We start from the raw sequence: 27,426 nt of genomic DNA on the forward strand, positions 1-27,426 counted from the left end.
AAGACATAAGCCTAATGATTCCTTCAGAAGCCTGTTTTCTTATAGAAAGCTGTTGCATGTTCTTAGAAACAGACTTTGAGATGGAGAGTAGAGTATGGAAGTCTTGTAAGGTATGACCTTCAGATCATTACCTATATACAGGAAAGGAAACAGGATTGGGAAGGGCAGAAAACTGAAACAAAAAGCAGTCTCAGAAGACCTCACAGGGAACTCTATAGCCAGGATGGCCCATCAGAACTATCTCAGATTTATGCAAGGTTGTTAGGTCCATGCATACTCCTCATCAACGAGCTAAACTCTCTGAACCTACAGTGTCTGACTCAAATTGTTGGGAGACAGAAAAGAAGGAAGGCAGGCCAACCAGAATGAAAGAACCTCTTCATGTCCCCTTCCAATGAGGTTTTTGTATGGACTGAGATAAGACTGGATAGGATAGTTTTGCACAGCTCGGTATGTATTACTATTTATAAATAAGAAGGAGTTCATGCATGTAATGAAGTATGCCTACAAACATTTTGGAAATTAATGTTCATAATAGAGTGTTCTATTTGAAAGAGGCCTCAACATCAGTCAGTTATGCCCCTATAAACGACACTGTTCTCAAATGATTTGTAGGGATTAAAAAAAATGTTAAATTGGGCAATGAATCCCAGAGTATGCCTGACTTTCTAAAAATATTGATACTTTTAAATAGCTTAGATAGTAAACGCTCCAATTTTCATGATTTTTAGTTCTACACCAAATCATAATATTGGGAGAAATATCACAACTTGAGTAAATTGCAAAGGTAGAATGGCAATATGATTTATTTCAACTCAAGTAAAGAAAAATGATGTACCTCCAAGCTGACAATCTAACTAGAAGATGCATGTTGGAAGAGAGTTATTGTAATAAATAAGTTGCATAAAGAATTTTCTCTTTTGGTAAATAAATAATTGGTAAATGCTTTAAATTTGCAACACCTGTGGGACTTAGACTGCTATAGGCAGAGATTTAGGGCTGGCTAGTTTTGTACTTTATGCCAGGTGCGAGTGTTGGCAGGAAAAAATCTGGAGAATTGAAGGGATATAGAGAATTACTTGGCCACATTGTTGTTTAGCATAGAAGAGATATGTTATCCTGCACTGGTGCCATGGAGAAGCAACTGCCAAAAACTCAGTTCTCTTACCAATGTTAAAACTACATTTCCTGCTCTAGATGATAAGGAAACATAAGTAAATCTAAGACTGAAAATATTGGTTTTATTTTTTTTGTCATTATCTGCCATCACTACCTTTTTCCAGGAGTATAACATCCAGGGCATATGTAATTATATACACTTACTGAGTTTAAAAGCCTCCTTTATCTGGTGCCAACACCACTGGTAGGAGGGCATCGTCTTTCCTCTCCTTTCTATCTCGCCTTGGAGATACACTCTGAAGTTGTTATGCAACTAATAGTTTTTAAAAATTCCAATGTGTGGGAAACTTATTTGTTCAATAGCATTGAATAATTGAAGGAAGACATCACTTAGAATCAGAAATTTGTGGTTCAATGGCCATTTACTAGCTACACCTTAAAATGATCATTAATCCTCTACCTATATTGCCATCTTCAAAATGGGAAAATAAGTTTCTCAAAATTCACACCGGAAATAAAGGGATAATAGAAAAATAGGCAGCAATACAGATCTCCCAGCACCCATCTTTATAATTTTTCAGGTCATTTATAATCATTTCCTTCAGATGGATAGCTTGTAAGATGGAAAAATCAACTTGATTTTAAGTAGATAAAACAAGTCCTAAAATGAAATGACATTATTCAAAATGTTCCTTGAGTTTTGGCCTTAACTTCTGTGTGAAATGATGAATTTAATGGCAATTAGACAGAAACAAAGAAAAACATTTCAGGCACAATTATCAAGCTGCTAATATCCTCGGTGAAGCACAGCATGATTTGTTTCTGTTGCCTTGTTCCATTCCATTTGGCTAGAATCCCAGTTTATCCAGGCGTTCATGTATGGTTGAAATTAGTCAAAGTCTCATGCTTCCAGATTTTTTTCAGTTCTTTGTCTAATACAACACCTGCTTTCTTAGTGCTTTTCTTTTCAGACATCCAGAACCTGAGAGCAAAGTATACAGGCTCATTTCTATTCTGATCCTTGAAGATCATTTTCCTTCCTGTTTTTCTCAACTTTCAGATTTGTTCACTATTAAATTTCCCTCTACATATCCCTTGTGTTTTTGTTTTGCTTTGTTTCCCAATTCTACAAGTGCTTAAAAATTAAAGAAATTGTCTTGGCTCTAGCCATACCTATTTGAGTTAATATTTCCTATCTTAGAAATAATAGAAATATTATCTAGAAATAGTTATACGGCTAGTTATCACTACTGAAAGAAGACAAACACGGAATAGTGCATGTTCCACTTCTCTACTTTCTCTATATCCATCTTCTTCTCTCTACAGTCATTCTACAAGGAGGAGACTTTAGCAAACTCAATAGCTTAATAATTAGAATTTATTGCACATCACTTAAAGAGGGAAAGCCCAACTGAGGAGAAAGAATCAAATTCTGGTTAAAATTTTTGGTATTTTCAAATATTTCTGATAATTAAAAATTCTTGTTTAATTGTTTGGTTCTTGTAGCCAATATAAACAAACATAAGCATTAAATATGGCCATATTCTAATATTAGTTTCAGAAATATTGAATCTAAATATACACAGAAATGATATTGAAGATTAAACATATAGAAAGCCTTCAAAAACAATGTAAGAAAAACAAAATGAAGAAAAAGTGACAAGCTAAATTTTTTAATTTATATTATAAATTTGTTATCAATCCATACAGACACACACACACACACACACACACACACACACACACACACACACCCATAAAGTCTCCACATTAACTTGGTGCTACAAAAAGTGAAATACAGAAAATTAGTTTCAGATCTTGTCCCAAAGGCACATAATTCAGATTTGTCAGGCACACAGAATGCAGAATAGAGGTGAGTAGAAAAATCCATGTTAATGCTCTGCTTGTATTGCTATTGGCAGAGCTTCCCCAGCTGAGGGAGCAGACATTTAAATGTCCATATAAAATGTAAAAGAAACACAAAAAGACATTTAAATGTGACTTGAAACAGCATTAAGTTCTCAACATAATCCCAGCATTTTAACAACCATCAATATCAGTCATTCAAACAAGAGTTATGCCAAACTCAAGCCAAAGCTACTTAAAAAAAAAAAAAAACTGTTTTCAGCTAAAAACATTCTCTTCCATGGGCTTGCAAGAGGGACAATATCAATGGAAATGGATAGAAGCAGAAGGTATTCCATCAGAATGAAATGCGAAGGAGAGAAGAGGAACAATTAAAAATAGATTTTCAAATTTAATCACCTCCAAGTATAGTATTTGTTAGATTTTTAAAATGCAGAAGACACATGGCAGTATTTTGTTTTAAGCTCAGCAAACTTAACAGACTAATTTGTGACACCTGTCCCTATTGTTATTTAACATACAACACATATCGAGTATATGTGCAGAAACCTGAAAAGCTTAAGTATATTTGGCATAACTTATATTTTGTGAGATTCTAGGTGCAGGTGTTAAAAAGAAACATAAATGTACCTACAAAACCCTGACAGATGAGTAAGTAGAAACTGCAATGATCTTGTGCTGTTGGAGAATAGAATACTAGTAATTAATTACAATACCTACCATTTTCTCTTAAGCTACAGATTTCATTGGACAAAAAAAATACAAAGTTAGCTTTGTAAATGGTAGGTGCATAGAGCCATTGCTTCTCAATGCCAGGTGGTAGTCACTGCTGTGATTATAAGTATCATTATAATAAACATTTTGATGCTAAGCTTTCCCTATATTATCCTTCACAGAAAATAGGGTCACAACAATACAATAGGTACCTGTTTTATTGGCATTGCTCTCATTTCCAGACATGCATTCTAGTTTAATCATCCAACCACCATAAAATCTCTGTGTTTAACCAAAGACTAGGTTGGAAGAGCAAACACCTGGATTCTAGTATGCACTCTTCTATTGTTTATTGTAAATTACCCATGGCATTTTTTGCTCTGCATCATTTTGAAATAGCTAAGCTACTTGTGATATGATCTCTCAATCAATGACAAGATACCCTTGTCACTGAAGCATTTTTCTCACCATGTATTTTTGCATTGTCACAGATTCCGAGGCTCTCTGCTATTTGTAGAAACTTTCAAATATCTGTCACCCGATTTTTACAAGGGACGCCTGGGTGGTTCAGTTGGTTAAGCATCTGACTCTTGATTTCAATTCAGGTCATGATCTCAGGGTGGGGAAATTGGGCTCTTCACTGAGCATGGAGTCTGCTTGGGATTCTCTCTCCTTCTCTCTCTGCCCCTCCCCTGCTCACGCTCTCTCTCTCTCTCTCTCTCTCTCTCTCTCCCTAAAATAAAACAAAACAACAACAACCAAAAAAAAAAAAAAAACCACACATACAAAAATGTGCAAGAAAAAATTCCAAATAAAAACTTTTTAGTATCAGCTTTTACACCACACACACACATCTATAAATGATTTAGCCACTTGTCATAATTCAACTGAGGGGTCTTTAGGTATTTTTAGGGCTAATTTGCTTAGTAGACCTGAAGGAAGAGAAAGATGTATTTATCTCTTTCCTAAGTGGTTCCTTATAACTCTTAAGATGTCTTTAAAATAGAAACTGTAGGAGTTGGCATTTTAGAATTCATTCTGACTTTCAGGTAATTTTTCTTTCACACAATCTTTGGAACAATATATTTCCCCCAGAGGAATTTAAGGAAGTTGATGGCAGCTATTAAAATAATAGTAATTGACCATGAGAGACTATGGACTCTGAAAAACAAACTGAGGGTTCTAGAGGGGAGGGGGTGGGTTAGTCTGGTGATGGGTATTAAAGAGGGCACGTATTGAAAGGAGCACTGGGTGTTATACGCAAACAATGAATCATGGAACACTACATCAAAAACTAATGATGTAATGCATGGTGATTAACATAACATAATAAAATAAAATAAATCAGTGATTTCATCTACAAAAAATAAAAATAAAATAATAAAATAATAGTAATCATATGTCAATCAGAGGTTAGCAATACAATTAAATTCCATTCAAAAAGTATTTACAGTGGGCCTAATTAGATTAAAATACTAAAAAAATTGGTATAATTTGCAAAACTTCATCAAATGGTAAATACCATAGATATATATATTCCTCTACTCACAAGCATATACACCTATAATAGAGGTACCTATCTGTGTGCTCACTACTAAAAGGAAAAAATATAGAGAAAACCATGTTGCATTGACTACAAATATTAAGATTCACCTTGGAAAAAATTCAACTAATAGGGAATTTTAAAAAATCATATCAGAATTAAATAATCCATGAGTTAAACCATCTTCTTAGATATAATTCAGCAATTAGGTAAGACCAACAAGGCCTTGATTAAGTATCTAAGCCAATCATGGTGTGAACCAAAAGCTCAATTTTTAATCAATTATCTTTTTATCAAACAAGTGATTTCACTGTGTTTTCTAAAGCCTCTTTTAACACTGACAGACATTAATTTTGCTTTAATTTTTTCTTGCTGTCGCATACTAAAACTTCTATCACAAGATCTATCCCACTTTCTTTAGTTTATTGCTAAAAATTAATCATCTTCATTAAGCCTGATATTGCTAGGATTCTAGGCCAATGGTCAAAAATCATAAGCAGGACTATGAACCTCTAGCAATAGTTATCAATATAGCTCTATAAAGTTTTCTGGATAATCTATCAAACAAATTTAATTAATTTTCTACTGCTGTGTAAAACTGCCCCAAAATTCAGCAGTTTAAAACATTGAAATTTATTAGCTCACATAGAGATCAGGAATCCAACAATAGTGGTTTAAAAGCTGATCCTGATTCAGGAGGCTCTTTTATAAGATTTCTGTCAAGCTGTCAGCTGGGACTGGAATCAGATGAAAGTCTGACAGAGACTAGAGCATCTGCTTTCATGATAGCTCACTCATATGGTCAGTGGTCAAAGGACTCAGTTGTTTATCACCCGTGTTCCAGCATCGAGCTATGCTACATGGCAACTGGCTTCTCCCTAAGTGAGTGATGCAAAAGAGACAGACCAAGATGGAAACCACAATACCTCTCATAAACTAACTTCAAAAGCAAAATACCATCAGTCTCTCATATTCTATTGGTTACACATATCAACTCTAGGACAAGCTGGGAGGGGAATACACAGTGGTATGAATACAGGGAAGTGGGGGGGGTCACTGGAGGTCATCTCAGAGGTAGGCAACTACACAGATGATCAGGTTAAGTCCATATTACTTGATATATGAGAACTAAAATAAATACCCTAAAAGTACTCTCCATTTAGACCATCAGAGCCATAGTCTAATATACCAGCTTAAAGGCCATTTTTTTAAAACCAAGTATAGCATGCATTATTTTATTACTCTTCCTTTGATCACCTATTATTTCCAGAGCCTCTGTTCCATCTGTTATCCAAAGCAACCAGGGCGAATACATAATGCTATTCAATTTGAGTAGTTCTAGATATTTAATATCTCTCCCTCTCCCAACCAAGAGAGAATTTCTAAGTACAATACAAAGGTCCCCATGTTTTATTTCCCATATCTCATTCCACTATAGCTAGGGCCCACACCTCAGATTTAAACGTCCCCAAATAGGTGTTCCCATGCCAGTCTTTGAGTATAGAAATTTATATTTGCTTGTTTTGCCCATCATCATTCATCCAGCACCACTAATTATATGCGTATGCATATGCATGTATTAGGCCTTCTTTAAGTTCTCTAAAATAGGTACCTGACCAAATAATTACCCTTATAGCAAAACAAACATCAACTTGTGTCTGTGACATTCAGTACTCTCATATATCTTAGAAGTGAATACCTTTATAAACACATATGGATTCTGAAGATTCAGTATGAAGTCACATGTGAAATAGAAACTTGAAAAGTTATGATACTGTCCTATAGGATGTAAAATGTTTTTAAAATTAACAATCAAAATCTGGGAAATTTTCAACCAAATAGCCAGAAGATAAGCAAAGCAATCCTGAGAAAGAAGAAAGCTGGAGGCATCATACTCCTGGATTTCAAACTATACTGCAAGGTTTGGTAATCAAAACAGTATGGTACTGGCACAAAAACAGACACATAGATCAATGGAACAGAATAAAGAGTCCAAAAAGAAACCCATATTTATGTGGCCAGTAAATCTATAACAAAAGAGCAAGAATGTACAATGGTGAAGACAGTCTTTTCAATAAACGATATTGGAAAAATTTGATACATACAAAAGAATGAAACTGGACTACTTTCTTACACCATCTACAAAAATAAACCCAAAATGGATTAAAGACTTGAATGTAAGACCTGAAACCATGAAACTCCTAGAGGCAACATTAGGCAGTAAGCTCTTTGACATAGGTCTTAGCAATATTTTTTTGAATTTATCTCCTCGGACAAGGACAACAAAAGCAGAAATAAACAGATGGGACTACTTCAAACTAAAAAGCTTTTTCACAGCAAAGGAAACCATCACAAGATGAAAAAGCAACCTACTGAATTGAAGAAGACATTCACAAATGATATATCTGATAAGGAGTTAACATCTAAAATATATAAAAAACTCAGAATTTAATATCAAAAAAACAAGCAATTTCATTAAAAAATGGGCAGAGGACCATAACAGACATTTTCCCAAAGAAAGCATACAGATGTCTAACAGACACATGAAAAGATGCTCAACGTAATTAACCATCAGGAAAATACAAATCAAAACCAAAATGACACCACCGCACACCTACTAGGGTCAAAAAGATAGGAAATATCAAACTAGGGTCAAAAAGATAAGAAATACCAAGTGTTGGAAAGGATGTGGAGAATAGGAAACTCTCATACACTGTTGGTGGGAATATAAATTGGTCCAGCCACCATGGAAAACAGTATGGAGGTTTATCAAAAAAAAATTAAAAATTAGAAATACCATACCTTCCAGCATTTCCATTTCTATGTATTTATGTGAAAAAATGAAAACACTATTTTGAAAAGACATACATACTCCTGTGTTCATTGCAGCATTGTTTACAATCACTGGAATACAGAAGTAACCTAAATAAATGTTCAGTGATAGATGAATGGATAAAGAAAATGTATGTGTCTGTATGTATATATACATACAGTTTATTTCAGTAGCCTGTGTGTATATATACAGACACATACACACATACACACACACACACACACACACACACACACACAGTGCGATACTACTCAGCCATAAAAATAATGAAATCTTGCCATTTGTGACTACATGGATGGACCTAGAGGGATTATGTTAAGTGAAATATATCTGACAAAGACAAATACCATATGTTTTCACATATATGTGAAATCTACAAAGTGAAAGAAACAAACAAACAAAACAAAACAGAAACAGATTCATAGATACAGAGAACAAACTGATGATTCCTGGGGGTAGGGAATGAAATTCAGAGGTAGGTACAATCTTCCAATTATATAAAATAAATAACACACTAGGATGTAATGTACAGCATAGGGAATATAATCAATAATATTGTAAATTTGTATGGTGACAGATGGTTACTAGACTTATAGTGGTAACCATTTCATAATGTATATAAATATCAAATCACTATGTTATATACCTGAAATGAATACAATATTGTGTGTCAATTCTTCTTCATTTAAAAGGAGAAGAAAAAAAACTGTATTACTATTACATATCCTTGTTCATCTAGAAAAACTTTTTAACTAAAAAATATTTAAAAATTTGCTCCCATAAGTAGAGTACAATAGGAATCAAAGAATAGAAGTTGAATTACACATAAATATATATACCTAAGGGAAAAATGTGTACTTCCATGATTCTGGGCTCTACTGATCTAGAAGTTTGCATTCCAAGGAGTGCTTCAAAAATACTCGTTGAATTGCATTGATTGATTGTTATTGCATTAGTTTAGAAGCTGAGATTGCCTCTTAGCCAATGCAGCTTCTCATGCAATTAGGTCAAAAGGCAAAAAGGGGTATTTATGTTGACTGGCATGATTAATTCTCATTATCAGAGAAATAAGTATTACATAATGGAATAAAGAATATGAATAGAACTCAGATGATCCTCTAAAGTGCCCACTAGTACAACTACATGGAGTACCAAATGTTATTGCAGTTTATACAGGCAGGATTATCAAAATCACAGATTCTCATTAATAAAAGTATAGATCATACCAGTGGGTACAAAAGCTTGACAAATTGAGGTGCTGCCTCAAAGCCAGAAGAATCTGAAATGGGTGATTGAGGAGGCAATTTGTAAATATGTACTGTAGCCTCATGTTTAGTTTTAAACACCAAAGACTATAACCTTTATCCATTTTTAATTCCTTGTTAGTTTTTTATTTATTTCTATATTGTAGACAACTTTCTTCCACAGAAAGGAATAAGGATTTCCTAAAGAGTCTACTTAAAACCGGATGCAAAATTAATCAATTTTAGGTCATCTTCCTTTGGAAATGGAATTTGTTTCAGTGGTGTAAGAAACACTTGTATTATGCTACATGGAATAAATTATTCTACAAGTATAAATAGAGGAATACAGGCAGATGGTGGAGGAAAAAAGTTCATTATAGTAGATAATTGCCACTTGTTGATTAGCTATAATTTAAACACCTCTTAAATTTAGAAGTACTCCCTAGTTTCATGGTGTATCTGGTGGGAGGCAAGGCCCCATCCTACACCCACACTCTGATAGGTGTTTGAGCTTGGGTTGTTGCATCAGCCCTTCCTTACTTAGGCATTGAATATTAAGAGAGAATCACAAATTTCAAGAGATGTTAGAAGTTATTCAAGTTGACAGAGTCAAGGTTTCAATGGTGGCATTTGCGAGAGGTGGCAGAATTGAGTTTACAGTGCTGAAATGCCCAGAGTGGCGTCTATCAGTTTATTTCAGTAACATGTTGTCTGCTAACCAATTCCCTTGTTATTGTTCATTTTTTCAGTCTGGTTATCCAAATTCATCCTAGGTCAGTTTTATATTATCCCAAATGATTTCATTCTCTCATGTTACATTTCTGTTTTTACAAGAAACTGTAAGGAATTTGAGAGATGCCCTCTAAATTTGATAACAAGTATACATTTGCCCTAGAACAAGCTTCTGAATATAAACATGAAAAAGTCAACAATACAGTGAAGAAAAGAGAAAGTTTAAATGTTCAGTTTACATTCCACCATTTATGAAGTAAATATGGGTTTGAAAATTCTCTGTCAAATTAATTTTATGATATAACATTGGAAGACATTATGATTGTGTATTTTTTTTAGTCCACCCTAAACCATCAATACTTTATAGAATAGTTGCTGGAAGTTGCAGCAGCATATAAAACATTGAAATATTGCAGGTAGGTAAATACTAGGGCTGTAAAAATTTGAGAAGACTTACTATGGTTCTTTGTTGGATCAAGAGCCAACTTCTCAGACTCACAGTGGCTCAGAAAATTGTATTTATCTTTCTAACATGACAGGAAATGGAAAACAGAAATGCCAAAAGATCAGACCGAAAAATATGTTTTGCTATTTTGTTCAAAGAAATACAAAAAAAAAAAAAAATGTATTCATTTCAGTTGCTTTTCCTCAGTTTTCTTGTATTTCCCATCTATTCTTGATCTATAAATATTATTGTGTTCCTAGCTTACCTATGGGCCTATTTTTTACTTATATGCTGTTCCTATATGATTTCATCTAGCTTCATGGCTTCAGATAACATCAATATGCCAATTCTTCCCAAATTTCTCTCTAAATCTGAGCTTTCCCTTGAACTCCAGACTCATGTATACAACTATATACTATTAGGTGGTAAAACCACATGAAATTGATGGCATTAGTTAGTTTTACCTTACAAAAAAAAAAAAGAGAGAGAGAGAGAATTTTATATGGTTCAAACTAATCAATATCTTCACTTGGATGTTATATAGTAAACTCGTATTTAATGTGTCCAAACATAACCCATGACTTCCCACCTCTTTAACTCCTTGTCAAAACTACATCTAACCCAGGCCTTTCATCTCAGTAAGTGGCAAAACATTTCACACAGTTGCACAGAATCAAAACCAAGGAGAGATTCTTGATTTGGTTTCCACTCATATACCTCTAAATTCAATATGTATAACATACCCTATTTTCTGTTCTATTTCCAACATACCCTGCAGCCACTTCTTTCCTTCTCAAAGAGTAACATCCTGTTAAAGTATCATTATGTTTTATCTTGGCTACTATTATGTCCTCCTGACTAGTTTATCTCTACATTCCATCACTTTTGGAGGGTCCAATCTAGTCACAGAAGAGAGTTTCCAAAATGTGAACTACATTAGGCAAATCTCTTGCTTAAAACAATTGACATATCAGATTTATATAATAAATGTTGATTATGTATCTATAAAGCTCTACATATTCTGGGTCCAGCTTATTTTTCTGATCTCATCCAGTACCACTCTTCCCTTTTTCTCATTATGCTCCATTCACACTGGTTTCTTAGTCCCCAACATGTGAAGCTTGCTCTTCCTCAGTGTCTTCATGGAGCTCTCATCTCAGGTTTCCTATGGCCTTTTTGTCACTTAGTTTCCAGTTCAAAAATCAAACCCTCACAGAAACCCCTAATAATCTTATCTATCCAAAGTGCTTTCCTTTGGATAGAATCACTCTCATGTTACTAGTGTTTCCTTTTCTTCACAGCACATTATCTGAAATTTTCTTGTTTATTGCTTGTTTTTCCCTATCCCCCCTTACCTTCCAGAAAAAAAGAAGTTACTTTACAATGAGGACTTTGCCTATTCTGATTGCTACTGTAAACTCTGCACAGTGTGCAAGGCATCCAGTAGTCAAACTATAAATGTGTTGAAAGAATGAAGAAAATGTATTCTGTGAACTGCTGAAACAGAAAGTGGAGATTTATTTTCATTTCTTAAGTGAGTCATGCACTGAGGATTCACTGAGAACCCTTCAGAGCAATATATTTTGAACAATTATAGAAATACTTTATCACTATTTTTCAGAATTTCAGAATATTTCATAGTTTTATCATATTTAAGTTATTGTGGATATACTTAAAATGTACAAATCTAGATGAGTTATTGCTTAACTGCCTTAAAAAAGAAGAAATTGAGTTAAAGTTATAAAAGACATGGTGCTTGCCCACAAATATCAGAGAGGTGGCAGAAGAATCCTGTCCTGAAAGACATCTGGCCTGGGAATACTCTGGTATTAATGTCAGTTGCAGCACAGCAGATATGTACTGTGCAGAGAAGAGTTAATGTAGTCGACCTGAGACCGCTGTTCTTGGAAAAAGCCTGCTTAGAAGGTTGGTCCTTGTCTAGCATCTGGTAACTTGGTTTTTGAAGTAGTTCCAGTCAACAATTAATTGATTAGGGTGGCTCACAGCGCCTAGACCATTTGTGCAAGCAATGCGACTTACTCTTAAATATGTTTTCCTTCTGAGAGTCTGGAATTTTGGTATGCGCCAAAAAGAGAGTGCTTATGTGATTAGTCCCCAGTAAAAGTCTTGGGCCCTGAGTCTCTAATGTGTATTAATAGTAGACAATATTTCATATGTTGTTTCAGTTCTGTCGATGGGAGAAGAGTGTACTCTGTGTGACCCCTCATAGGCAGAAAAGAGCGTAAGGAAGCCCACACAGGGATTCATCCAGATGCCACCTGTGTGTTGTTCTTTTATGGTCTAGTTGTGCATCCTGACTGCATCACTATAATAAATCTTAACCACAAATAAAAATAAAGAAATAAAAATAAACAAACAAACAAACAAATAAATAAATAAAAGACATAGGCTGGTTTGGTCTTGCTTTCTAGTGTTAGCATTCTGGGGTACCTCCTAAAGATAAGTTGCTGCATCTGGCCCCTCCTACTACTAAGAAAGAAGCATGATGTTTATTGAGAGTTTTGGATTTAGTAGGCAACAAATCCATCATTTGGACTTGCTAAGCCAACTCTTTTACCAAGGTTGGAAATGAGAGTCATTCCTATTTTCCCTTGTGATACACTAGTGAAATTTTTACTTTCTGTCCTTAAGTGCACAGAACTTTGGGCTCTGCAACACACTTATTAGTTTCCATGGGAGAATACTTTCACCAGAGGACTCAACAAGGGTTCCAATACATTGCAATTTGAATTTGCCACCTGGCCACTTTAGGTTCCTAATGACAGTGAATCAAAAATTAAAGAATCTTACCCTACCAGGTGAGATGTTTAGATTAAGGGTTACTGTATTCTTAGGAAATTATGTTGCTACTTTACAGTGGCGTAAGGAAGATTTTGTTTGAGATATAAGTGATACCCTGGAGTGCTTTTGGTATTCCTATATCCTGTACTTAAAATTAATTTGGAACTGTAACAACCCAAATTCAGTAGGACTGCTAATGGCCCATAACCTTCAGGAATGAAGGTTTGATCATCCGCATCAGACAGGAAAACACAACCAGCCAATGTGGTAACTGAGGGCAGAATCATGAATGGATAGGAAAAGAAGATAATTATAAATATTGGCTATGGCCACATGAATAGTTGCAGAAACAAGGTCTACAATAGTTATTTGTATTTCTTCCTTATATCAATATCAGCATATCTGGTTATGTATAAAATATTTACTTCTTTCCCTCTCCCACTCTCCTTCTGTCAAACACAAGAAGTGTTAATAGAAGCTGACCTCATATCTCAAAATTTGAGTTTTAAGAAATCAAGGGAATGTGGTTCAGCTAGGAGAGGAATATACTTTACACCAAAATGGTTAAAATGATTTATATCCTCTTTGGGAAAAGATTAGCATGTTTTTTATTGTTATCAGGGATAATTGCATCATTAAAGATGAAGCATCACTTTGCCATTACCTTTACTTGGAAGTTTTGTATAGTTTAAAGTAGTGTATATATTGGCCAAGGTGACAAGAAATTGATTATGGGGACTTTAAATTATGTTGATTTAGCTTAGTTAGAACTGTCTCCCTCCAAATTCCTGTCCCTTCATAGTTCTGGGAATGAGGTTGGCCTAACCTAGAGAAATTTGCAGAAGATTCAGAAGGCACAGTGAAACAGCAGCGTGTTAATGCTTAGCAAGTAAGGTTAGGTGCTCTTGCCACATATCAGGTATGTCAAGATTGTGTTGACATGCCTTGTGGATCTGGGGAAGCAGTTAAGTTGCAGATGTTTTACCTCCTGTCAGATATCTTCTTTCAGGTTCTCCAAATCCTGGGAGTGGTTTTTGTAAAGTTTTATGGTCAAGTGCATCAGCATTTTTGCTGGTTGTCTAAATCATCAACATTGGCAGTTTTACCTCAAGTTTCCAGCCCCCTTTTGCATATTCCAATTGGCCATTACTCTTTCCTCACTTCATGTCATATCCATTTTCTTTCCAAACTGTGGACATCGTGAGACTTCAGAGACAGCAGCAGATGCATGGGTTACATACTTATGTGGACTTCATCAGTACCTATAATCCCATAAGGTTTCTTTCTGGCTTGGAATCTCTGATTAAAACAGCCTGACACAGGCTGACTGGATACACCTGAGTGGCGGCATGGTAACCCACTGTTCTGGCCCATTCAAGCAGCAGAATAAAGTTCATAAAGGCAGGTAGCATCGCAGCAGGATGGCAAAGGCTGTCTAGCACTGAAAATCCTAAGCAAGAAGGTGAGAAAAGAGCTCAACAAAGTAGACCAGCGGCATCATTCCAACCAGCTCTGAAAGCGTAAGGAGGTGGTTCTAGCAGAGAAGAGATGGCTGGGCAGCAAAGATGGCCCTCCTCATCAGGTACTGGTGGTTCCCCTGCACAACAGGATTTCCCTGCCAGAGGACTTTTCCTGCTTCAGGATAAGGACACTGGAACAGTACACTTGACTGAATAGGGAAACACCACTAGCTTTATGCTGTTAGGTACCCCCCCCTTAAAACATCAGTGGTGTTTCACATCTACAAGGCCTAGGGATCTGCACACTATGTTAGACATGGCTAAAGTGACAGATACCATCCTTTTCCTCCTTGATCCTCTAGAAGGTGGGGGACAGTACTGGGGATCACTATCTTTCCTGCTCAGGGCCTTCCCACCTGTACACTAGCTGCCTGAGGGGTTTCTGGCTTCCCACTGAAGAAACAAATAGATGCCAGAAAGAAGCTAAGTAAAGCAATAGAGAAGTGCTTTCCTGAGGACAAACTTTTCCTGTAGACACTCGACAGGAGGTAAAGACGTTACTCAGGCAGCTGGCTAATCAAAAGCAAGGACATCTTGCCTTTCCAGATTGACAGGCCTACCTGATTGCACATGCTGCTGACTTTGTGCCTAGTGAAGAGATGAACTTGGTGGGCACCTTGAAAATCTCAGGCTGTGTTTGTGAGCCGGCTCTGAATGTGAATAGCTTGCTGCATATCGTTGGACAGGGTGATTTACAGGTGAAACAGATAAATGCTCCTAGGACCCTTTCCCTTTAAATCCTAGAGTGGTCAAATCCCAAAAGGACCAGCTGTAGCAACGGAGATTTGTGCTATGGATGCTGAAGCTGGTATGGAGGAAGACCTTAAGGTCCCAATGAAGGCAGACCCTGATAGACAAGAATCTTTGTAAACAGAATTTATCCCAGATCTGAAGGAAGAAGACCAAACCTGGCCCAATTGAAGAGGAGCTGAACAAGGCAAAATCACTTCTTGAAGGAAAGTTCCAAGTTGGTAAAGAAAGTTCCCAAAGGGGTATCAAATTACCATGCTGAATAGATTTGGGATGAGGATGGTGAAAGTGATGGGGAAGATGAATGTGATGGTATGGAACATGAGGATTTTATTGAAGAGGAATCTTGGGATGAGGGTAGTGAAGAGGAGCAGGGGGAGGAATGTGAAACTGACTATCGGAGAGTTGTGATGATCTGTATGATGAGAAAATGGATGAAAAGGCTAAGGAAAACAATGTTGGAGAAATACAAATAAAAAAGACTGGAAGAGCCACTTCCAGATGAAGTAGAGACCCCCCTGTGACATGCCTGCAAGTATTTGATTTCAAAAATACAGAGGGCTCCAGAGCTTCTGCACGTCTTCATGGGACCCTAAGAAAAACCTTCCTCAAGATTATGCTCTGATCTTTCAGTTTCAGAACTTTACTAATACTAGGAAATTCATTTTTAAAGAAACTGAGGGAAAAAAAGAGGTTGAAGGAACTGAGGTTGGCTGATATGTTACACTTCATATCTGAAGTCCCTGTCTCAGGGATTGAGTGCTTCAAGCAAGGAGCACACCATTGATTGCATTTTCATTACTACCTGATGAACAGAAGATGTCAGTACTGAATATGGTGGGACCCTGGCAACACAGAGCCTGTGAAAGTTAGAAGGGCTGATCTTCCACTGTGGGTTCAGGCTCTTCTGAGCCTCACCTTTATTCTCTCAGCACACTGCAGCAGATAAATAAATTTCAGAGATTTCCTGTCTGCTGACATGGCCTTGGTGGTAACAATATATGGCCAATCACTTTTCCTCCTGCATCTATGCTACTTTTCAAACAAAATAGCAATGGGAGGCACAGCTTTATTACCACAGGCATCAATTGTCAGTGGATCCAGACAAAACGGCCGTCAAGAGAGTTATTTTGAGTGGTCATCCTTTCAAAATTTTTACTAAGATGGCAGTAGTACATTACATGTTCTTCAACAGAGAGGATGTGTTGTGGTTTAAACCAGTGGAACTGAAAACAAAGTAGGGCCACAGGGGATACATCAAGGAGCTTTTAGGTACTCATGGCCACACGAAGTGCAGTTTTGATGGGAAGCTAAAATCTCAGGATACGAGTTTCCCCAAATGGACTTGTGATCCATATGGACCAGAACCAATATTCTGGGTGAAAAGTGAGATTTCTTCAGCAGTGCCTGAAGTGGACTCAGATGAATGGACTTACTGGGATTCTGTCTCGTTGCTACTGGCTAGCACACTAGGGATGAGAGCCTACAGGTTGTGATTGGGCAAAGTTTGTGTTATCTACCTTAGCCTAGATAGAGATCTGCTGCCTTTTTTGCAAAAGGCTTTTCTTGGCCTTAACAAGGTACCTCAGTAAACTATGGATGTTTTTCTATTGCTACTTAGTTAAAAAAAATATATATTAAATCTTACTGAAACATCCACTTTCCATTAGGATTTTGAAAGCTGTTTAAGAGAGGAAGATAGGAAGTTGAAGTAACCAGGAAACAAAATTTCCAAGTGTCTGCAGACACTGAATCCCATCTGTTCTGTGTAAACTAAACAGAAACAGATTGATAAGGAGCTGGCCTTACAGCCTGCTTCACCCAAGTTAGGGAGGTTAAGTCTACATTTCCACCACCGAGCACAGTACCAATGTGTTTTACTTCTGGGGAAACTGAAAATGCTGAGACAGCACAGCAGCCCCCACAATAGCAGTTCAAAAAACAGTGCCATCCTCTCCCACACCAGCTGGGTTGCGTACTGTTGCTATGGAAAGGAGTTAAGAATTAGTGAAATGGGAGAAGGGGAAAGAGCCTAGTTGGTTGGCCTTTAAAATTAAAGGAGAGATGGGGTTATATGCTTAGTCTGAATTTTCTTCTTGGCCGTAGGTTTGTGCTTGCCAGTGAAGGGCAGGGCTTTTTTTTTCCCATCCTAATTCTGCTTCTACTGTTGAGAGAGCTGTCTGAATACATCTGGAGCACCTCCCACCTTACCGCTCGGCGAGAAGCCTGCTTCTCCCTCTGCTCCTCCCTCTCCCTCTGCTTGTGTTCCCTCTCTCGCTGTGTTTCTCTCTGTCAAATAAATAAATAAAATCTTTAAAACAAAACAAAACAAAGGAACAAAAGAAAAAAGAGGAAGAGAGAGAGACAAACCAAGAAACAAACACTTAACTATAGAGAACAAACCGATCATTTCCAGAGTGGAGGTGGGTGGGGGGATGGGTAAAATCGATGACGAGGATTAAAGAGTACACTTACGCTGAGCACTGAGTAATGTTTAGAATTGTTGAATCACTGTATTTTATTTACATCTGAAACAAATATAACACTATGTTAACTATACTGGAATTAAAATAGAAAACAATAAATATAAAAAAAGAAATATAGTTTTTATTCAACCAGTCATCACCTTAAAAGCTTACCTTTAAGAAACAAGGCAAAGGATAATAGGGGAAGAGACAAAGAAATGAAAGAAGGCGAAACCAGAGAGGGAGACAAACCCTAAGAGACTCTTAATCATAGGAAGCAAACTGAGGGTTGCTGGAGGGGAGGAGGGTGGAGCAATGGGGTAACTGGGTGTTGGATACTGGGGAGGGAATGTGTTGTAATGAGCACTGGGTTTTATATAAGACTGATGAATCATAGATCTCTTCCCCTGAAACAAATAATACATTATATATTCATTAATTGAATTTAAATGTTTAAAAAAGCTTACCTTGATAATACTATGACCCAGTTATGATTATAATAAAATTTCATAATCTTCCATGAGATTCAACACATTAACTAAATTAACTATTATAACTAAAATGAATAGATAAATTTTGAAATATCTGAAAATAGATATGTGGTCAAAATGCACATACAGATATATTCACCATATCAATATCTAAAACAGTAAAACTTTAGAGATTTTTAAATATTCATTTGCCAGTGAAATACATAAATGCAGCATATTCATCGTTCTGTTCCTAAGTAACATATTAGGGCTGTGAAATATTATAGCACATGGAATTTGAATCTGTAAAATGACATGAGAAATATTTATTTTATAATTCACTTTGTAATTTTAAGTGTTAAAAATGTCTTACATGTGCTCTATTGTGATTATACCACAAAATAATAAAAGTGTAAAAAAAGCTTTTTTAAAAAATCTGCAAAGAAATCAAACTAAATTTCAAGAGTAAATATTTCCAGGGGCATACCTGGCTGGCTCAGTCGGTAGGGCATGCAACTCTTGATCTCAGTGTTGTGAGTTCAAGCCCCACACTGGGTTAGGGATTACTTAAAAAAGAAGAAGAAGAAGAAGAGTTAATATTTCCAGACTATGGGCTCATGGGGTCATGAGGGATCTGTATATTTATCTTCTTTTGACATGTTTTCCAAGTGTGTAAATTGATCACAATAATAAAATGATTATATTTGTAATATATGCTGTCTGTCCATAAAGAAAAGTCAAGCTAATAAACTCACAATTAATTTTACACTGATATTAAGAAAAATAAAGAAATCTACATACAAACCCAATAGTTATATGTGTTTGGTTTAAATATTTTCTTCCAATACAAAGGAGAAAGCAGGATTAGCTTCAGTTGAAACTTCAGTAAATCTAATGTTCTCATTTCTAAGACAATTTTATTGAAGTAATAATAGTTATTCATTCTATAATGAAAATAATGCCACTGTTTTTGGAAATGTAGCTGAATAAACATGTATAAATAATTTTAAGTGATAGAATTATATGTTTTATACTCCCAAGGGAATAAACACTCTCTTTCAAGAAATTTATGGGGCTTCTTTGCAAGAAACCTGAAGAAATTTTTAATTCAAGGAAGTAGTGTTAGAAACAGCATAAGATGCATTTGAAATCATAAAATAATTTGATGATTACAAATTGAACAAAAAATAAGATCAATTCACTTTTCATTGGGTTTGATTATATTTCTATATGACCAAGGTTTCTGACAATATTTTAATATGTCACAAAACTTTCCATTGATGAACCATGTCCTACTGAAGCTTAAGGTTCAGTAGGGATGATGGCAGAAGGCATTAATCGAAGATTTCATATATCTTTACCACGTGTGATAAATAATTACTGAAGGCAATTATGTCACACTTGCTGGTGAAATAACAAAAGTATAGTGGGAGAAGATGATTTTGTAGTGTGTATGAGAAGAGAGAGGAAGAGTGAGTGAGTAAAGCATGAGTAATGTTCTAAGCAGAAGGCAAATGCATTGTAATAGTGAGAAACTTGGATAATTGAAGGAACTGAAAGAGAACCAATGCTAGCAGAACCCAGAGAGTAAGAATTCCAACTATGCAGGGTCATGGAAGCCAGCAGAGATATGAATCCTTATAGGCTAAGACTATTGGAAATAGCGTGATTAAATCTGCATTTTTAAAAGACAACTTTCACTGCACTGTATCAAACAGTTTGGGAAAAGACAAGAACAGATAAAAGGTCAATTGGGAGTATGCAGACAGAAACTTGGACTTGATTGTAGACCTAGAGAAGATTGAATAGGTTCAAGGAATATTCGTGTGGTAAGATCAAATAAATCTGGATATAGATTTGTTTTGAGAGCTGGGAATAAAAGGGATTCTGGCACGAAACAGGGTGGATATTGCTCCTATTTATTGGAAATTAAGTTTGGGACTGATAGATTAGAAGTGGCCAGATTATGGATTCTGAGTTTTTTGAGGTCAACTAACCTTTTCTTTTTAGTATAACAAGTAGGTTAATAACTGTGTATTAATGATGAATAAGAAAATATACTAGAATAAGTTTTATAGAATATTTAGAAGAATAATCCATAGAACATTTAGAAGAATAATCCATTTTCCATTGGAGGAAAAAATTTAAAAAATTATATATAATCATCCTACATTAATTTTATAATCTCCTAATGTAATAGCTATAGAATAAAACTGCACTGCATTAATTAATTGTGTAGTATATAGATATAATGTGTTATAAGTATATAGAATAAAATGTGCTTAATAATCTGTTTTCATGGGTTTATTCTCATACATCGTAAGTGCCCTTCATCATAAACATACAGAAATAGGAAACATTAAAAAAATTTATGGTCTCTAAATTACTAATATCTTTTATTTTATAAGGGAAACAGATGTGGTCATTAAGTATAGATTATATTTTAGTTTTGGTACATACCCATTTTTTCCCACTCTAGTTGAAGAAAAATCACAACCACTTAGCCTCATTTATTATTTGTTATGAAAAGCAAGAAAATAATTGTGTTTTGATTAATAATTATCTTTCAACTGTGTACAAGTGAGGTGAAAACAGTAGGACAGAGAGGCACAGCATGTCTAATTGAGAAAACTGCATGATCTGCAATATTGTGTTATACCAGGAGATAGACTAAAATCAATTTAGCTGAAAATTGGTGGACTGACTACTCAAAAGTAAGGATGCATAAGACTAGTATCTTAGTCAATAATGTTTTTCAGAAGAGCAAAAACACAAAACAGTTATCTTTTCACTTCTGAAAAGTTCAAAAGGTGATAAAAATTGGATCTATAGATAATAAGTTGGAAAATAAAGCCTGGGAATGATATCCTTGCAGACCCTGGCAACCACCATTCTACTCTGCTTCTACAAGTTTGACTATTTTAGATTCCATATAGATATATGAGATTATGCAGTATTTGTCTTTCTTTGCCTGCTTAATTTCACTTAGCATAATGTCCTCTTTATTCATCCATATTGTCAAAAATGGCAAAATTTCCTTATTTTTAAGTCTGAATAATAGTCTATTGTGTGTGTGTGTATATATATATATATATATATAATAGTCTATTGTGTGTGTATAGATAGATTGATAACATTTTCTTCACCTGTCAATGGACATTTAAGTTGGACATTTCTTGGCTATTGTGAATAACGCTGAAATGAATATCAGAATACAGATACCTTTTTGAGATCCTGATTTCTATTTCTTTTGATATATACCCAGAAGAGGGATTCTTGGATCATATGATAGTTCTGTTTTTCATTTTTTGAGGAATCTCCATACTGTATTCCATGATAGCTGTACAAATTTACATTCCCATCGAACTTGTACAAGGATTCCCTTTTCTCTACATCCTCAACATTTGTTACCTTTTGACATTTTGAAAATACTAACAGGCATGAGATAATATCATTTTGATTTGCATTTTTCAGATGATTACTGATGTGGAGCACCTATTCATATACCAGTTGGACATATCTCTGTCTCCTTTGGAGAAATGTCTATTCAGGTCCTTTGCCCATTTTTCATTATTTTTTTGAGGGGGGCTATTGATCTCTATGAGTTTCTTATATATTTTGGATATTAATTCCTTATCAGATGTGTGGTTTACAAATATTGTCTCCCATTACATAGGTTGCCTTTTAATTTCTGTTGATTGTTTTCTGTGTAGAAGCTTTTTAGTTTGCTGTACTCCCACTTATTTAATTTTGTTTTGTTTCCTGTGCATTTGGTGTCAACAAAAATTGAGAAGACCAATGTCAAGAAGACATTGAAAAATTGAGAAGACCTATGTCTAATTTTTCTCTATGGTTTCAGGTCTTACATTTAAGTCTTTAATTCATTTTGAGGTGATTTTTATGTACGCTGTAAGATATGGGTCCAAATTCATTATTTTGTTTGTGGATATATGGTTTTCCCAACATCATTTATTGAAAAGACTATTCTTTTCCCATTGGGTGTTTTTGGCACCCTTGTTAAAGATCAATTGGCTGTCAATGAATATTTTTATTTCTGTACTCTATTCTGTTCTATTTGTCTATATTTCTGTTTTAATAACTATAGCTTTGTAGCATAATTTGAAATCAGGAAGTATGAGGCGTTCAGATTTATTCTTTCTCAAGATTGCTTTGGCACTTCAGGGACTTTTGTGGCTTCATTCAAATTTTAGAATTTATTTTTTCTATTTCTGTATAGAATGCCTTTGGGGTTTTGATCCAGATTGCATTGAATCTATAGATCACATTGTATGGGTAAAATGGGCATTTTAACAATATTAATTCTTCCAATCCATGAACATGGGATGTCTTTCCATTGATTTGTCTTTTTGAATTTCCTTCTTCAATGTTTTATAATTTTTAGTGTGCAAATCTATCATCTCTTTGTTTCAGGTTTTTCATAAATATTCTATTCTTTTTTGTTGCTATTGTAAATGGGATTTTCTTAATATTCTTTTCAAATAGTTCTTTGTTAGTGCATAGAAATGCCACTGATTTTGGTATGCAAATCAATGTGACATACCACATTGACAGAAATGTAAGATAAAAACTACATAATCAATTCAATAGAGGCAAAGCATTTGACAAAATTCAACATCCATTCATGATAAAAAGTCCCAAAAAATATGTATAGAAAGAACCTAACTAAATGCAATAAAGTCCATATATGTAAAACCTAAAGCTAACATTATAGACAATGTGGAAAAACTGAAAACTTTTTCTCAAGGACCCAGTACAAGGCAAGGATGCTCATTCTTACCACCTCTATTCAATATAGTGCTAAAAGCACTATTTAGAACAATTAGACAAGAAAGAGAAATAAAATGTATCCACCGTGGGGGGAAAAGAAAAGAAATTATCTGTTTGCAGATGACATGATCACATATGCAGCAAAACCTAAAGCCTCAACAACAACAAATCTACTAGAATTGACAACTTTAGTAAAGCTGCAAGATAGAAAATCAATATAAAAAATTAGTGGCATTTCCTGGGACACCTGGGTGGCTCAATCTGCTAAGCATCTGCCTTCGGCTCAGGTCATGATCCCAGGGTCCTGGGATTGAGTCCTGCATCTGGTTCCCTGCTCAGCGGGGAACCTGCCTCCCGGTCTGTCTGCTACTTCCCCTGCTTGCGCTCCCCCTCTCTCTAATAAATAAATAAAATCTTTAAAAAAAATTAATGGCATTTTTTGTCTATACTTTTAAATGCTGAAGTGATTCAGTCCTCAGAACTCTTTTCTCCTGTATCTACACTCACTGCCTAGGAGCTTTTGTTGAGGCTTCACCTCAAACCTCATCTCCTGTTAAACCTTAGAAATTAGCATCACCATTTACTAGGTTATATAATATCGTGAAGTCTACCTTGACACTTTTTCCTTCCAAGCCATATTTATTCAGCAAAACTAGGATTCTACCTTTGAAACATATCTTTCTTAATAGATTTCTTCATTTCACTCTGTTATTCCATATTTTTCATAAATTTCTAATTGCTTATTTCCAATCTTTCAACAAATTTTCATTTCTCTCCTGCCCTTCCATATTTAGTGCTTCTCAAAGTGTTACTCTAGGCACACCTTTATTATTACTTTGTATAGTCTTCCCTGCTCTTTCAAAATATCAAATAACAACTATGTTCTGATAGTCCTTGAATCTATATCTCCAAGGCAAAGACTGTCCACCTAAGATGTGTGTCCACTCTCCTCCTGAGACTGTCTTCTTGTGTATTTTATAGATAGCTAAAAATGATACAATATCTAAAATTTATTGAGTACTTATGCACCTGCACCTGGCACTAATCTAAATGCCTTACTCTATTATCTCCTGCAACAATCCAGTAACCCTATGACTTGTACCTATCAATATCCCTCCTTGACAAACAAGACACAGACAGGTTCAGTAACAGACCCAGAATCCACAGCTAGTAACTGACAGTCCTGGATAATACATGCAGCAATTAGGCCCCAGGAAGAACATGCACAAAATAGGCCCTCTTAAAATATGAACAAAAATCAATTCATCTTCTCACCCCAGCCCAGTCCACTTTTCTCCAGAATTCATTAACAGAAAGACAATCTCCATGGTTGTTTTAGCAAGGAAACCTGGCTATAGTCTCCCCATGCTCTCCCTATAGTCTTCCAATCCATACACTACCATATCACCATGTCTTGTCTATTTTAATGCCTGTTTGTTATTTAAATTTATTCATTTTTCTTCCAAAGTCAAATAACTGTCATTTTTTAAATTTTCACAGCCTTTCAACCAATCTCCCTGACATCAGAATAGACCACCTTTCCTAAACCCCGTCAAAATAATTTTAATAGAATATTCCCATGTCTCAGTTTTTAACATTTTGATGGATGTGCTCCCTAATTAAAATAAAAAAGTAACAAATGTAGCTTATTAGGTCTGCATGATCTGGTTCAATTTTAATTCTCCAGCCTCTTACTGTTGTCTCCTATCCTTTAGAAAAAGGGCATGGTTCATTTTTTTCTCTACTTGGCAAGCTTTCTGTTACCTATGCCTTTGGCTCTGCAAGTTTTTCTCTCTGCCTGAAACACTTGATCCACTTTGTCTAGTTAAAGTTTATCATATTCAAATCTCAGTTTAGAAATCGCTTTCTTCAGGGAATGTCTCCCTGCAATCATATGCAGGTAATAAGGCTCTTCTAACACCTCATAATCTCCTTTCTACTAGGTCATAATTGATAGTTTATTTTCTGTAACTCTCATTGGACTGTGATCTCAATGAGAAAAGGGCAATATCAGCTTTGTTCAAGTATACAAGTATTTTCATGCCCTAAGCGTTCCTTAAATATTGAGTGGATGAATAAATAAATGATTAAACTATATTTACTTGTTTATATGTTATTATCTTGAAAACTTCCTTAAGTGAGGGGCGCCTGGGTGGCTCAGTCATTAAGCATCTGCCTTCGGCTCAGGTCATGATCCCAGGGTCCTGGGATCGAGCCCCACGTCGGGCTCCCTGCTCTGCAGGAAGCCTGCTTCTCCCTCTCCCGCTCCCCCTGCTTGTGTTCCCTCTCTCGCTGTGTCTCTCTCTGTCAAATAAATAAATAAAATCTTAAAAAAAAAACTTCTTTAAGTGATTATACACACACAAACACACACACACACACACACACACACAACTTTCCTAACTTAATTTATGTTATCTTGACATCTTATGAATTCTAATTATTGTCCTTTCCAGATGCAACTTTTCACTTCTGACATAATAGTTTAGGAATGGTGTATCCTCTTCAGTACAAATCTATACTAAAAATTATTCTGAAATGAGGTCACAATTTAGGCATTCAAATGTTACATTATAAAGTACAAGTTAAATAATCATTTAATAAATCAATGTTGCTTCTCTTGTGTACCTCCTAGGTGAGCTGTTTATGAAATCCAGCCAACTACAGGTCTACTGACTTATGTCACAACTTTCCACGCAGCCCTGTCAGTTCAATTTTTTGTCTTTCTATTCTCATCTTCCTTCATATCAGTGAATTGTCATAGGCTACTGATCTTGAATCAAATTTATCTGAAATTCAAACATAATGAAAATGGGAATTGATGAATGAAAACCAGTCACAACCATCATTTTCATTCTTAAGCAAATAAATTCTTCAATTTATGGAACATCAGCACTTATTCCTGTAGTAATGGAAGCAATAAGGCAAATGAATAGAGTAGTGAGTTTCAACTAATCAATGCCCATATTGTACTAGTTAACTATAGTAGTTATTTAAATATCCAATGATTTCAATTGTTTGTATTCAATGCCCTATTTTACCTACTGCAGATTTTAAGTAAAGTTATTGACTCATTTTCAGTGTTTATTGTGAACCTGGAATATGAGAGTCATGTCATAAAATAGGAATTGATTTCTAGGTATCAAAATCAGATTCAATAAATTAGTGTATGCTTTCTTCCTTTGGGGACATTAAAAAGTATATACATTTCTGAATGAAAAAGGTAACAAATAAAAATAAAAATTTCTCAGTCTTCTGTTGGGTATTCATGAAGGTTAATTTGAAAGGATCTCTTAAGAATGTTATCAAAGCATGTAATTAGTAATGAAAAGAAATAGCTACAAATATTTGTAAGTGAAATGATGAGTTTCCTGATTGAATGAGCTGGTATCATGGGTGCTAGGCCAAATAGTTTATTCCAAATATAGCTAATATTTCTTTGGATCAGATTAAGTTTATATATAGACATGATCATTATTATTGCATTCTTTGTTATTATGACAGACATTTACTGAGAATCAAAGATATACTAGGGGCGCCTGGGTGGCTCAGTCGTTAAGTGTCTGCCTTCAGCTCAGGTCATGATCCCAGAGTCCTGGGATCGAGTCCCACATCGGGCTCCCTGCTCAGCTGGAAGCCTTCTTCTCCCTCTCCCACTCCCCCTGCTTGTGTTCCTGCTCTCGCTGTCTCTCTCTGTCAAATAAATAAATAAAATCTTAAAAAAAAAAAGATATACTAGGCATTTTGCTAAGACTTTAAACCTTAAATTCTTTATTCAGTACTCCAATTTGCATCTCTACTGGCATATTTCATTCATACCAGGTTCTAATGTTAATCTTTGCATGTCATCATTGTTTCCATTAAAAAAATACCATTACTGATGCTTTGGTAAACCAGAGACTTTGATGAACTTATGTGGAAATATAAAATATGATTTTTTTTTATTTTTGTTCCTAAATCATTGGGGACTTAAAACATAAAAATTTCAGAAAAAAATCAGATCACTGTGAAAGAGATATTTCAGCAGCTTCTTTCTTTCTTTTTTCTTTTCTTTCTTTCTAATTCTACCTCCTGTATTACCTTAGTCTAGAACTAGGAAACTATGGAAATGTACCAGTGTGTACCAACCATTATG

At 35.3% G+C, this 27,426-nt stretch overlaps 1 pseudogene; it reads left to right on the plus strand.

Moving 5' to 3' along the window:
• The first annotated feature begins 14,647 nt into the window (after positions 1-14,647).
• Positions 14,648-17,064, plus strand: LOC114223560 (pre-rRNA-processing protein TSR1 homolog pseudogene; annotated as a pseudogene).
• The last annotated feature ends 10,362 nt before the right edge of the window (positions 17,065-27,426 follow it).

Source organism: Eumetopias jubatus, unplaced genomic scaffold (assembly GCF_037043125.1).
Source record: "Eumetopias jubatus isolate StellerSeaLion01/CBP00866 unplaced genomic scaffold, mEumJub1_p1.0 scaffold_4, whole genome shotgun sequence".
Lineage (NCBI taxonomy): Eukaryota > Metazoa > Chordata > Mammalia > Carnivora > Otariidae > Eumetopias > Eumetopias jubatus.